The following is a 15,962-nucleotide window of genomic DNA, read 5'->3' as shown; positions in this document are numbered from 1 at the left end:
AATGAAGATGTGTGCCTGGCACAGAGTAAGAAATCAGTGAGATGCTCTTGAATAAATATGCGGGGAAAGGGTCTTAGGCCTCCAGAAGGGAGCTGAATTTCCCTGGAATAATCCTGATTTTAGTTTCAAGGGCTTTATCTATTGAGAAATGTAAAATATCCTTCCACTTCATTACACCACGCGCACACACACACACACACACACACACACACATGCTGAGAATCGAAATGTCAGCCTTGCAAATCTCTGACTTATTAAGTAAAGAACTGTTTTGTAAATTCTGCAGTGATCTAATACTCAAATATTCTGGAATTTTCATGAATCTATGAAATAATAAATATTTCGATTTATTACTGAATACAGACTAGAATCCTTCACATCTTCAGCGAGATGTGGTCACATACCCAGAACCTTCTGCCTCCTTACTCCCTCCTGGCTGAGTCCTGGCATTCTCCAGGCAGTCCCTGCTCACCGTCACGGCCTTGGGCAGGCAGGCCTGCTGGCACTGGAGTATTCTAGACTGTTCAGGAATGCACAGGCCTATATGACTCCACTCTGGCTAACAAGATATATAGGGGATTTTGTTGGGGGCATTCTAGAAAAGGTGTTTGCTTTCCTAAAGAAGAGCTGTAGGAAGATACTTCCTGTTTTCTTTATGAGGAGGTTTTCACGTCTGTTCGTGGCACCTGGAATTTCTGGCACCGTCTTGCTGCTCGTCTAAGGAGGAAGCCATACTGAGGATGACAGAGCAGAGAGATAAAGGAGCCTGGGACATGCAACACTGCTGAGCTGTTGATTCACCAACTCTGGACCTGACTCCCCACCACTGGAGCTTCAGGCTTTCTAAGAGACGTAATAAGACCCCTATTGTAAAAGCCTGAAGAGTCAGGATCTTCTGTAGCTGCAGCTGAAAGGATTCAGTGGATACCACATCTGTGTAAATGACCTCGCTCCCGCCATCCTCCGCCATGTCTGTGTTACAGCAGACTCACTGTGTTAGAGAAATTTATTTTCTCTCCAGGAAGGCTGTGATCTTCTTGAGGGCAGAGAGAGTGGGTGTTGACTTTTTTGGTTCTTTAATACTCAGAACCAGGCCCAGCGTGTGCTTATTAATTTTTTAAATTAAATTTTGGGGTAACTTTCAGTATTTTTAAAGCTATCTCTTCAATTACACGATAGGAATTCTTTCTCCTTTGCACTCTGAGGAATACAGAAATGAATAAGACTTGAGCCCGTCTCCCAGAACTTTACATCTAGTAGGAGAAGCAAATGTGTGCACAACAAGGTATAATCCATTGCAAAATGTGAAGACCACTGTGATGCCTTCTATCAAGCAGAATTGAGTTTATTTGCAATTAACAGTAAAACTAATCACAGTGGCTTAAAAGTTAGAGATTTCTTTTTCTCACATAATAAAATTTCTACAGGTTGTTGAAATTAGTTCAGCAGTTGGAAATCAAGGGGACTGTCTTTGCAATCCTCTGCTTTTTTCTCAAGGTTACAAGATGACTGCTGCGACTCCAGCCATCACATCCTAATCACGGCAAAAAAGTCTAGAAACGTGATGCTAGCTGTGTATCCCCTTTTTATACCAAAACAAAAGCTTGCCAAGAAATGTCCTACAAGTTCATGCTTAGGTTTTATTGACCTGAGTTGGATCAAATGGCCATCCCCTTCTTCAAAAGAGGCTCAGTAAAAAGGGACTAGAACCATCCATCGTGTTGACATGATGTGGGGGATCTGGATGCCACCTGTCCACATCCCCACATCACCACAGTGCTTTAGATATATGATCTCATCTACTCGTAACAATCCCCTTGGTGGGTAACTTATTGTTCTATTTTACAGATGAAGAAACCGAGACTCAGAGGAGCCCTGGAACTTGCAGTTATGAAGTGGAAATCCTCTAAATGAATAAACGTGATGGAAGCTCAGGTGAGATGGACGGGAGCTCAGGAGATGGCTCTGACTGAGATAGCCTCACTGTTTCCCTCAGCTTCATTAAGCATCACACGGGCTTCTTCCCACCTCTTGGCCCCGACCTCTCTTTTCTTAGAGCTTTTACTTTAGAAAACTTATAACTGTAAATTCTTTCTCTGCTCCTTTGAGATGTAAATCCTCTTAAAAGCCTCTTTTCAGTTTTTCAACCCAGGAATGTCTTTCTCAAGGGCCTGGGAGCCATCCCTTTGGAATGTAGTTATCATCAAAGGAGATAGCCCCCTATCTCCCAGTCTCCATGAGACGGAAGGAACCCAAGTCAGTGGGAGCCTTGCTACAAGATATAAAACTCCCTCCTGCCGGGAAGATAAGAAAAAGTTCACATTTTCTTGTGTAAAATCAATTAGCAAACACAGATGACCTAAGACCCCCCCTTCCTCCACTCTTAAAATTCTCCCACTAGGGCCGGCCCCGTGGCTTAGCGGTTAAGTGCGCGCGCTCCGCTACTGGTGGCTCGGGTTTGGATCCCGGGCGCGCACCGACACACCGCTTCTCCGGCCATGCTGAGGCCGCATCCCACATACAGCAACTAGAAGGATGTGCAACTATGACATACAACTATCTACTGGGGCTTTGGGGAAAAAAAAGGAGGAGGATTGGCAATAGATGTTAGCTCAGAGCCGGTCTTCCTCAGCAAAAAGAGGAGGATTGGCATGGATGTTAGCTCAGGGCTGATCTTCCTCACAAAAAAAAAAAAAAAAACTCTCCTACTCTTCACTTCAGTTGAGTTGAGCTCTGACTAAGTTCTGGTCTCTCTCCCTACTGCAAAACCTTGAATAAAGTCTTCCTTACCTGTTTAACTGTGTCTGGAGCAATTTCTTATTTTGACAGTTGAAAACCATGCACTGTAAGATATGTTGGAATCAGGTACTGGAAACGCAGATGCATGCACAGACCAGGCAGGCAGGTGAATTTGGCCAGATATAAGACAAAAGGGGATAGGGATGACCTTGAGATGGTGGAGACCCCATGTCCCCTTCCAGTGGTTGAATGGTGTCCCTCCAAAAGATTTGTCCAGCTCCCAACACTGGTTCCTGTGAAGATCATCTGGAAATAAGGTCTTTGTAGTGTGGGGGATCAAAATAGGCCACCCCAGATATGTCTCTTTGGTTTGATTATTTTTACGAACAAAGACTGTAAAAGAAACTTTGACCTTCCCTCTAACTGCCTAAAATAATTTAAGATAAAATGTCTGACCCCAAGACAGGCCCTCACCATAGATAACTGGGTGTCTGTAGACTAGGAGGATCCTTGCTAAGCCCGTCCTTATCAAAGTTCCATCTACCAACCATTTGCTATTCCATCTGTGTGTGAATTGCCTTCATCCCCTTTGAAACACCAAACTGCTACCCCCAACATTCTCCTTTGTCTTTAGCTAAAGATGCTATTTTGTGTGTGTGTGTGTGATGAAGATCAGCCCTGAGCTAACATCCATGCCTATCCTCCTCTCTTTTTGCTGAGGAAGACTGGCCCTGGGCTAACATCTGTGCCCATCTTCTTCCACTTTATATGGGACGCCGCCACAGCATGGCCTCACAAGTGGTGCGTCGGTGTGCGCCCGGGTTCCGAACCTGGGCCGCCAGCAGCGGAACGCACGCACTTAACCACTGCGCCACGGGGCCGCCCCTAAAGATGCTATTTAAGGTGGCAGCTTTGGCCGTTCTGGTGAGTTACCCAGTTTTCCTGGGTTTCTCCCGTGTAAACATGTTAGAAAGCTTTGTTTGGTTTTCTCCTGTTATTCTGTCTCACGTCGATTTAATTCTTAGGCCAGCCAGAAGGACCTAGAGAGGGTAGAGGATTTCTCTTCCTCCCCTACAGTAGGTATAAGTACATTAAGGATCTCAGCATGAGATCATCCTGGATTTAGAGTGGACCTTGAATCAAATCCAGCAATTGGTGTCCTCACAATTGGAGAGGGAGATTTGAGACACACAGGAAGAAGGCCATGTGAAGACAGAGGCAGAGGTTGGAGTGATGCCATCACAAGTCACGGAATGCCTGGGGCCCCCGGGAGCTAGAAGAAGCAAGGGAGGATTCACTCCTAGAGTCTTCGGAGGGAGCGTGGCCCTGCCGACACCTTGATTTCAGAATTCTGGCCTCCAGAACTATGAGAGAATAAATCTATATTCTTATAAGCCACCAAGTTTTAACTAATTTGCTGTGGCAGCCTACGAATACCCCTATCTAAAAACCCCGTGGTTGTTACTGTGATGAACTGTGGTCCTAAATGCTCCAGATTTACCAAGGAGTATCAGAAATCTGGGATTTGATGCCAAATGTCTTTATTTTTAAATGTGGCAAAATATTCAATTTTTCTTACTGTTTTGCAGGTCAACACTACATGAGGCAGAGTAGATAAGGAGCAGGTCTCCAGGGGCGAGGAAAGCCTCCAGACAGCAGATTAAGACTCTGGATTTGGGGGCTGGTTTTGGATTCGATCTGCATTGAATTGTTCCAGAGGAGTCATCCTTACACTGTGGAGTTCCGCCTGCTGGGGCCGGCAGTTGCTGGTTCTGAATAGCTTTTATAATCCTCCTAACTCAGGTCCGGAGTGAGCATGGTTTGCTACTTAAGACATGGACTGATGCCTGCACCGAGAGGCGTGGAGAACACACTTGGATAATGGACTATAAGGCACAGCATGCAGAGGATCCCGCCTCTTAAAGACAACACCAGTCTCAGAGATGGAACTGTTTGCACCCTCCGCTAATGACTCAGCTTTGTAAGGTTTTAAACCTCAGCTTTGACTAATGGATTCAAGAAGTACAAAAATAATAGGGAAATGTAATTGCAACCCCTTCTCCTAACTGGAAGCCAGACTCCCTTGCTGCCGTGTGGGCATTGTTCCCATTAAGTTAATGAGAGTTTCAGTACAAATGGGGTCCCAGGATCCACGCTAGATGATCACAGTCTGGCTAAATTTTAATATTTCATGTGCTGTCTCAAAAGCCTAAATAGACTCTCAGAAATGTGTTTTGCAAGATAACAAAATGATAATCAAGTCTGACTTAAAGACACACTGATTTTTTTTCTATAGGCAGAGATGAAGCAATTGAGCATTTCTTTTACTCTCTGTATTACTCTTCTCTGCCAGTTCAATTAAAAGCTATCACGTACAGAGAAGAGAAATAATGTGTTTTCATTATGGAGGGACTGAGTCAAATCGGCGCATAGTGTCTTTAGTGCATGAGAACCGTGAATCAATATCCATGAGATCCATGCTCAGAAATCAGTGGGCTTTTAGTGCATTTGAAGTGAATCACAGGCATTTTTTTTACATTGGAATTCATTTTTCTGTTTTGCTTTGTTCTCTAACTAATCAGCCATTGGGTTTTACACTCCACAAGGGCAGAGACCAGTGTCTTCTCGTTACCCTGCAGAGTGCTGGGCACAGAGCGGGGGCTCGGATCCGCGTGGTGGTGTTGTAGCCACATAGTCCGTGTTCAGGGACTTCAGAATTCTTCAATCCGTCGACGTTGATAAAAGGCGATGAGATGCACTGGAATGACCATGAACTTAGAGATGAGGGACATGCATCTGAGCCCTTCCTCTGCCCTAAATCTGAGACAGACCACAGACCCTACCTGGGCTGCGTTCTTCACCTGTGGGTGAAATTGTGGGACAAAGTCAGTGTTGCTCAGACAGAGGACATGAGCTCTGGCGGGAACGCAGGTGAGGTTAGGTGGCACCCGTCATAACACTGAATAACATCAAGAGGATTTAGTCCCTCTTGGCATCCTCCTTGAGCCTTCCTGTGACACGGAGGAATAGTCTTTTTGGCGATAGTATTTTTTAACACTTTCTAATCTCCTGCTTAACCAATGGAGACTGGATCCACGCTCAGAATTTTGGCAGTATGACTACATGGCTAGAATTTTATAAATTTGTTCATTTTTATTGTATTTATTTTTATGGCAAGACATGACAATTTTTCCACTTAGCGGTCAATAAAAGGTTCTCTTTTAAATAAATGAATTTAAGTACAACAATTTGTCGGTTTATGGATGAACACTAAGAGATGGCACAGGTAGCCCTCAAGGGTGGCGATGGTTGTCGGTCGTGCATAAAATACTTATGCTCATGCAACTCTGCACATGGGGCTCTCAGGACCCTCTGGTTGTAATATCAGAACTTTCTGTCTGATACCTATTCACTCTTTCTTCCTTACTAAAGCGTCCTAACTTTCTGGGAGTGGGAAGAAGTGTATCTACCTAAACACACAAGCAAACAAAAACTACATGTCGTGATTTCTCTTGCAGGCAGATATTGCCACGTGACTCGGTTTTGGCCAATAGGATGGAAATGAATGCTGTGACGTTGTCAGATGAGACATCCAAGGAAAACTAAGGTGAAGAGCTGATTCAAATGGCAGTTGTCCTTTGCTTTCCTCATTTCCTTCATTTTCTCATCTGGAATAGTGAAGCGATGGCTGGTATACAGAAGCCATCTTGTCATATTGAGATAATCTTGAGAATAAAAACCAGGTACTAAAGACAGCAGAAAAGAGAGAGAAAGACAGGATGTGTATGGATATTGGTGGCAGTAAGATTCCACTGCAGTAGCCCTACCACCTACTTCTGGACTTCATGATATGTGAGAGAAAAATAAACACCTATTTGGGGGAAGATCTATGTTATTGGCAACTGAACAGAATTCCTAACTGGCAAATCATCAGTGCCCCCAAATTCCTTAGTTCCTACATGTATGTAAAGTATGCATAATCCTTGCCCCATCATTCTATTCACGTCCATTCGCTCATCAACCTTCCAAATCCTCATCTTTAGTGAATAATAAAGGATTACTTTTGTTCTCTATCTTTGTTCCACTTTTTGGTAGGCAATATTCTTTATAATCAGGAAGTCTGTGATGGCTCCCCTTGGTGAATCCAAATCCTAACTCAAAGGGACTTGTGGTTCATAAAGGACCAGCTCCACCGTGAGTCCCGTCCTGCCCCCCCCTTGAACCTAATGACACCTCCTCTCAGACAGAAACGTCTCTACTCGCTGCTGATCAGTGCAGGATATATGTCAGGGCATCACGTGTCTCCAAGCATCTAATAACCATGTGACAAATTTTCTCTCAAAAGGAGTGTGATCATATTAAACTTATACCACATCGATCCTTATCTAAAGTCAAAACAATGTTTAAACCAAGTTTTTGTGAATGGTGTACTTTGGTTTAAGTCAGGTCCTAGAGAGAGCTCAAGAAATCACAGAAATTGAAAGATTACTCCTATCCCACCATATTTTAAATTCCCAGCATGCCCGAGGTATTGGAGGTAAGTGGTGGCTGATAGGATCTTCAATGGCTTGTGATCGAAAGCTCCATATTACAGCGTGGCAGTGCTAGAGTTGGATTTTAAAGCCTGCATATGGTTACAGAAAGAGCTGGGCAAGTATCGCTTTCTCTAATGGCTTTTGAAAAGGCACATCAATTCTATTTTTTTTTTTACTGCTTTCATAAATATATTAAGGAGAAAAAAATTCGCAAACAACCCTTAAAGCTTTTAGTCTAATAAAATTCAGCTCTTAAAAAAAAACAGACCTTTGCAACATTAATAACAATTCTTTTCAGAATATTAAAATGAAAAAATTCTAAGATCATCATTTTGATCATGTTTGGGTATTATTTCTTCAACTGTAAGATAATTCTCTGAGATAAATATCAATTTGAAAAGGGATACAGAAATGTAAATCAAGTTTTCCCCTCTAAAAAGAAAGAAAAAGTTATTCCTTCCTTCTTATTTTGCCTTAGAGTGATAAAAATAAAGTGAAAGTTCTCACCCATTTCTCCATCACCGGCTGAATTTGCCAGTCACTCTTGTTTTGTCTTTTCTTACAAACATCTATGTGCCTGGAATGAGAAAATTACCGTGTAGAATATTTGGTGGTGAAAACCCTTCCAATGAGGGAACAAACAGGATACAGATCTAAAGTGACTTATACAGGTGGTAAACAAAAGTGCCGATAGGTGCCAAGGAGAGCAGAGCAATGTGAGTGAGAGTGGGGGGTAAGTATAAGGCGATAAGGAGCAGTGGGGACTGCGGTCAGCTGGGGAGCTCATGTCCTGCCTAAAATGAGGCAACTGGAACTGAACTCTGCTTTCTTTGTGACATCTTCAATTTGTAGAGAAGGGTGACAAATTTCTTATTTTTAAACTAAGTCTGAACAACAACAACAAAACCCTACTTCTGTGACCCACATCCCAGCCATGTGTCTATATGAGATTTAGTGACCTCAGTCTCTTTGGACCAGTGAAGAATCAGAGATTTAGGAAAGAAAGGGCTCCAGGGGAGTGGACTACTGGCCTCATAAGAATAAAAAGGTAAAGAGATGGGATCCCATCTTTCAATTTACCTTCCTTCGCAGAAGGCAGTGTAACAGCTAGAATGAGGACTGCATTGAAGCTAACGAAAGGTGGAATATTATTAAGTTGGTTTTCAACTGTTGCCAGCACACATGCAATCTACAGTGATGTTATCACTAATCTTTCTATATAAGAATAATTCTCCTAATTTTCCTCTGTTCTTCCCAAGAATAAATAGGAATCCAAAATAATGAAAGTCAATTCTTGCTGCCTAGCTCTGCTACTCAGAACCTACGTCGTGTACACGAGTCTCTTAAATTATGTTTTACTCTGTAAATAAATAAATAAAAATAGCGCCGTCTTTGCAAGTTTGGATGATTCCAACCACAAATGACAGACACTCTAACTCTCAGTGGCTCAATCATAAGGGCGTTTTTTCCTCATCTAAAGGAAGTTCAGAGTAAGAATGGCTCCAGGGCTAATTGTTCTAGGGGCTCAGTGTTGTCTTCAAGGAGCCAACTTCCTTCCATCTCTCTGGCCCTACGTTCTTGGTGACGCCTTTGTCCTCAGGGTGGCTGCAGATGGCTGGAGCAGCCTCACATTCTCATTCAGACATAACATGACCATTCTCAGGTTTAGTGATGTCCATGGAAGCCTGTTTTCCTGAACATGCCATCATTTCCCAAGTAGGAATCCCTGAAAGATTAATAAATTGATAAACAGAAAATAGTGTTTTATATATGTCGATTAGCAACTCCCCATTTCCCCAGCCCCTCAGCTCCTGGCAACCACTGTTCTATTCTTTGCATCATTGGGTCTGACTATTTTCGATTCCTCAAATAAGTGGAATCATGAAACATTTCTCCTTCTGAGACGGGCTTTTTCACTTAGCACAGTGTCCTCCAGGTTCATCCATATTGGCACATGTTGAAGAATTTCCTTCTTTTCTAAGGCTGAATAATATTCCATTGTATGTATATGCCACATTTTCTTTATCTGTTCATCCATCTATGGCCATTTAGTTTGTTTCCACATCTTGGCTATTGCGAATAGCGCCATGATGAACATGGGAATGCTAATATCTCTCCAAGATCCTAATTCAGTTATGTAAGATGACTAAGTTCTAGAGATCTGCTGTACAACATTGTGCCTGTGGTTAACAACACTGTATTGTGCACCTAAAAACCAGCTAAGAGTGTAGATCTCATGTTAAGTATTCCTACTACAATATGAAGAAAAAAAGAAAATATTGCTTAAAAAATATATATCTAAATATTCACATTTAATCTATTTTTAGTTCTCAAAAAGCAGTCCCTATCTTTCTTCTTATTTCCACCACAGGTGTCTGAGAAGCCCAAGTCCTGTAGGTCACTTGGTTGAACTTGGCCCAGTGTCTTCTGTGGGTTGTGAGGATAAAACAAACCTCACCATGAAAAACCCACACATCCAGCGCCAGGTGCTCTGCTGAGGACGCCCATCCGTCTCCTTAATCTTCTCACCACCCCCACTAGGTAGTTACTACTGTTATTCTACAGATGAGGAAATTGAGCATTAAAGATGTCTAGTGATTTGCCAGGGCCACGTGGTAGATGTTGGGGACCGGGTGGGGACAAAGGCCTTTGTAGCACTCAAATCTGTGTTTTCAACACTGTTATGAAGACAGAGGCATCTGATCAATGGCGAGACAGGTAGCAGGCAATATGCAAAGGTGTGAGAGACACTTTCTGAGAGATAAGTCTGGAAATTTTGTTCAGTGTTACTTTAAGAGATTTTTGGGAAAACTGAAAATTATAAGCTTACTCTGTTTCCTCTAATTCAATGATGGCTAGAAATAATAGTGAAAGCCAACAGCTGAAAGGCTCAGTTAACAGATTGCTAAGGGGCCTTGTGGACGCAGGTGCCTGGAGAGGGCAAACTACTGAGCTGTTCTCGAGATCATGTTGTAGAGATAAGGAAGACGTTCATGAATATTTATACACGAGTTACCATGACGTTGAAGTTGAAACTTAACTGGTGTATGTGTATATTATCATCATAAAATTGAGATTATTCTGCATCATTTATGGAGAAGGACAGAGACGTTTCCTGGACATTAAAAGGTTAGTTTTAATAGTGGCAGGACCACTGACTTATAACGTTGAAGTGATGAATGCTCGCTATGGGAAGTGATGTTTGTTAAGGAGACGTTGGTGAAAAATATGTGTGATTGCTTATGTAGCAAACTGTACTCCACAGGAAACTGATTTGACCTCCCACCCTGTGATCATTAACTTACTGCCTGTGGCCTCCCTGAGTTTATTACGTGACTTCACAACTGCGGAAGTGAGCTGACTTCACTTGCCAGTGGTGAAGCAACGTGACTCGTGGTCTGGACTTTCCCCCTATAGCTCAGGTATAAATCCCTTGCAACTCGAACACACTCATTTCCAAAAAGCAATAAGAATGTGTGCTTTCCCCATCATCCTCTTTACACAGAGAAGACGACACAGTCTTGTATCTGCAAGTTTTCATCGGTCATCGTCTCCCCCCAGGGGCTTGCGGTTGGAAAGACACAAGAACAGAAGGGAGAAAACTTCCAAACGTGAACCATGGGGCAGTGCGCTCAAAAGCTTGGTGAACCTTGTGCACAAAGCAATGAACTGGGAATTATAAAGTCAGAGAGAGTCTGGAGATGGTATTTATTGCAAATGATTTTTTAACTAGAGGGAAATTGAGTATCACATCATGGTTCCCTCACTTAATTTTCGTGTATGCAGCGCACATTGTAAGACGCCACAGATAAACCATCTGCCTCCACAAGGGCTTTTATTTACTTAAATGATCTTTCCATAACTCCCACTGCCCTCCACCCAGGGGCTTCCCAGGTGCGTCCTCCCCCCAGGACACCGGGATGAGCTGGTGCAGGTAGGTGCTTAAGAGCGTTGCATCTGGCCACGTGACTGCGCATTCAAAGGAAATCTCGCTAAGAAGCCATTTTCTCTCACCCAAACTATTTCTACGATGCCGAGGGTTTCATTATTTTTTTCCATAAAAATCAGAAAGTTTAAAGAGCTGTTAAAAAAAGACTTGTGTGCACTTTCTGTCCCAAGGTTGTTTCTGTATTCATCGCACTCTGATCTCTATATCCCCATCCCTGAGGGACAATGAGTTTCCCAGAGACAGTGACCGAAGACATGTAAAGAGATTCTTTAAAACTACGGGATGAGCAGGCAGCACATTATGCTCTTGTCAAAGATTCAACTCATTGGGTGAACCCCGGTGAAAGCTCATTTTAATGAAATGCTTTTTAAAATCATGACTGGAGAAACGTGATCAGCATTGCTGTTCAACAACTGTCCGTGAGTATACTAAATCATAATTATATTTTAAAAACTAAAATAAAAAAAGCTCACATGAATAAAGTACATAAAAATTACTAGGATTTAGATGGTCAAGGACAGCTGAATTAAAAATACCCACCTTTTACTAATCAATACATCTTGCGTAAGAAGTTTATTTTACTAGCTTGAGCCAACATGACTCAGTTATTTTACATAATCATGGGAACAATCCGGCTATGACAATTTAATGCTACTTTACAAAACCATAGTTTTGCAGGGGCTCAGATGAGCCAAGCTCAGGTGGCTGTTTCCTGAACTTCTTAGTCATAGACCCTCTCTGCGACCAGTTTACATAGACCAGTGGTTCACGTGCAGCTGAATGTTACTAGCTCCCACCTAGTAACGCCACTCAATCCAGGGTCCACTAAGATGTTCCCTAGGGTGACGAGAACAATAGAGCCACAGCAATGGACAACAGCCAGAGTTTACCTGGGGACGTGTTTCCCCACCTGTAAGCTCTTATCTCCTGAGCTGAATCACACGGTATAAAGCTTCCTTTACGTGGATTCCTGATGACTCAAGCATAATTGCATGTTTTGTTGACTAGGATTTTTAGTTATTCTTGGTCTCCATAATGAATATATTTCCACAAACACAAACCAAAAGAGAAATAAAGCAACTCACACATGGTTGACAGATGCTGCAGAGAAACCATGGTGAAGAAGCTCTGCTTCAACTCAAAGTGGATGAGCCAGGACTCAACGCACGTCTATCAGAGTCTAAAATTCATTATTCTTCTACTACACACCACTATCTCCATTTTTATAGATGGGAAGTGGAGTTCTATTAAAAATGGGAAATGTGGGCAGGCCCAGTGGCATAACACTTATGTTTGAGCACTCCACTTCGGCAACCCGGGGTTTGCAGGTTCGGATCCCAGACACGGACTGACGCACGGCTTGTCAAGCCGTGCTGTGGCAGCATCCCATATAAAGTAGAGGAAGATGGGCATGGATGTTAGCCCAGGGCCAATTTTCCTCAGCAAAAAGAGGAGGATTAGCAACAGATGTTAGCTCAGGGCTGTCTTCCTCACAAAAAAAATAAATAAATAAATGGGAAAGGTTTTGGGCCATCCCCACAGTGTAGTGGTTAAGTTCAGCACGCTCAACTTTGGTGACCTGGGTTCGCAGGATCAGATCCCAGGCACAGACCTACACCACTGGTCGGCCACGCTACGGCAGTGACCTACATACCAAATAGAGGAAGATTGGCACAGATGTTAGCTCAGGGCAAATCTTCCCCAGTGAAAAGAAAGCACATGGGGTTATTTTTGAAGGTATATATCCATTAAAATGAGTGTGTCATAGGGGCCGGCCCGGTGGTGCAAGTGGTTAAGCGAGCGCGCTCCACTGTGGCAGCCCGGGTTTCGCCGGTTCGGATCCCAGGCGCGCACCTATGCATCACTTGTCAGGCCATGCTGTGGCGGCGTCCCATATAAAATGGAGGAAGATAAGCACGGATGTTAGCCCAGGGCCAGTCTTCCTCAGCAAAAGAGGAGGATTGGCAGATGTTAGCTCAGGGCTGATCTATCCCCGAAAACATAAAATAAAATGAGTGTATTATAGCCAGAAGAGAGAGCTGAAGAAATGGTGGTAAATATGAGTTTGCTACCCAAAGATGATAAAGTAAGATAAGAAAAAAGGTAAGTAAGAAAACTGTTAAAGGTAAGAGAGGTAGGTAAGAGGAACTGTGAGCAACAGTCTTGGGCATTTCGGCTCCATTTAAAAATAAACGAAAGACTTTTCCTCTGGCCAAGATGGGGTAAGAGGGATCAAGTTAGCCTCTCATTTGCAACAACCTAACAAAAAAGACACAATTCACGAAACAACAAACAACAATTTGAAAGACGTTGAGCATCAGTCAATCAAGGAAGGACAATGATCCCTGAGAGATGGGAAACCACAAACTTGAGCTCTACGATGGCCCCAGCTTGCAGCTTGGAGAGGGTTTCCAGTCTGTAGCACATGAGAGTAAACTGAGGTACAGCCTGGCTGCCTCCCTGAGCTGAGGAGACAGAGCTGACAGCCCAGGAAGACTGAGGAAGCCGGGAGTCACGGGAAGAACGCCAAAGAGAGGAGAGGGCCACAGAGAGAGGATCCTGAAGATCACTGAGGGCCCCGAAGTATCAAGGGAGGACTGATGGGAGCACGTGTGTGAGGAAACTTCCCAAGGCTGGGGACAGAACTGCTGAAAAGGTTTAGAGGGCAGGTGCCTGGTGTTCACTCCAGGAGAGAACAGGGCCTGTTCCCACCACCCTGACTGGAGAACTTCATGATCATGGGGCACTGGGTGGAGCTCTCCAAAAGGCTTCACCTCAATGGGGAGCAAGGATCAGCTGTGGATGGAGCATGGCTCTGTGCCACCCAACAAATCAGAGAAGCAGGACCCCAAAGATCAAACTATTTCCAAGTAACTTAATCACATCTTAGAACAAAACTCAAGGTTTATAGGAATTCAAAAATATGTAGCACCCAACACAGTAAAATTTATGATGTCTGGCATCCAAACAAGGATTACCAGGCACTGAAAGAGGCAGAAAAACACAACCCATAAAGAGGAGAATCATCCATCAATCAAACTGACGTGCACTGACACAGAAGTTAGACCTACAGAGAAGAGCACTGGAGGAGCTATTGTAAGTCTAGACATGCAAAAGTTTAAGTAGAGACATGGGAGATATTTAAAATGACCCAAACTGAACTTAGAGGAAAATTGCTGTCTTTGAGATGAAAAATACACTGGAAGGGATTAACGGTGATTAGACATCACAAGAGAAAAGATTATTGAACTTTAAAGTGTAACAGTAGAAAATACAGTCATACGTTGCTTAATGATGGGGCTACGTTCTGAGAAATGCATCGTGAGGCAATTTAGTTGTTGTGTGAACATCACGGAGTGCACTTACACAAACCTAGATAGTACAGCCTCCTACACACCTAGGCTGTATGATACTAATCTCACGGGACCACCATCATATATGTGGTCTGTCATTGACTGAAGCATCATTATGCAATGCATGACTGTATCCAAAATAAAACCCGGAGAGAAAGAATCCCCCAAACAGAGCATCAGTGAGCTCTGGGTCAACTTCAAGCAGCTTAATATGAGGAGAGAGAGGTAAAGAGAGAGAAAAAATATTTGAAGAAATAATGGCCAAAACTGTCAAAATTTAATGAAAACTGTAAAGCCACAAATCCGAGAAGCTCGAGCAACCCCCATGTGGCCATATTTCATCTTTATCCCACACAGCGGAAAACATCGTAGATAATCCATCAGCTCTTGTTGGTGGAATTAAATTGTTTCAAATGATAAACATACCGTGATTTTGGTTTACAGTGGTTCATTTTGGATAAACTGCCTTTTATATTTTTAATATGCTCTTATTTACAAAATTCATTCTATGTTTTATGATCAAATATTGCCATCAGCAGCCACTCAGGTGAGAAATTTTTCACATTCATGAGAAAATCCACCATCGAGTAACTCTGGTTGGGGAAATCCCTGAGGAGGTTTCTCTTGTGACTTTATTGCCACTCCATTTTAGTAGTTTCTAAAAGGATTAATAACTTACTCTCACACATTTTAGATATTTTCATACTGTCAACTCAACTAGGCTTTAACTTTATGTGCAAGCAAATCCTGCATCAACTTTGGCTGTCAGTGGGCGAATCCTGGAGCAGCACAGGTGGTTTAAAATACTAAGGGTGGCAGACTCCAGCATCGGGAGTGAAATGAGAGAGAGAGAGAGAAGTGCAGAATCAGGGGCCCCCCAGGAACCTGTGAACCAGGGGCCCTGCAGGGAGGCGGTGGAGACTCAGCTGATTGCTGCCCTTGGGGAATGTGAGCCAAGGGGCAGGGGGAGGAGTGAAATAGGGATGTTTCTGTGAAATCTCCCTACTTTAAAAATTTGAGATAACTAATTAAATATGAGTTTAAACACTGAGCACCTTAGAGAAACCCCACTGTGGGACAGCTTTACCCTGAAAACCACCAGTAGCCGACTCTGGAGTACACAGTGACATTTTATCAGAGATTCCTAGTTTCTTTCTATATTTTTAATAGATTTTACTTTTTCAGAGCAGTTTTAAGTTTACAGCAAAATTGAGCAGAGAGCACAGAGTTCTCCCGTAAGAGTAACATGGCATGGGTTACATATGCGTTTAAATCTGTTCCTCTCTTCCAGCAGATGAAACTGTAAAATGCAGGTCAGGTTTAGTGAGAAAGGATTTAGCTAAAAAGCTGTCCATAAAAGTACTTAGGACTGCATGTTTCATTTTA

Source organism: Diceros bicornis, chromosome 35 (assembly GCF_020826845.1).
Source record: "Diceros bicornis minor isolate mBicDic1 chromosome 35, mDicBic1.mat.cur, whole genome shotgun sequence".
NCBI classification, from domain to species: domain Eukaryota; kingdom Metazoa; phylum Chordata; class Mammalia; order Perissodactyla; family Rhinocerotidae; genus Diceros; species Diceros bicornis.
The sequence above is the reverse complement of the archived record's forward strand: the minus strand, read 5'-3'. Positions refer to the sequence as shown.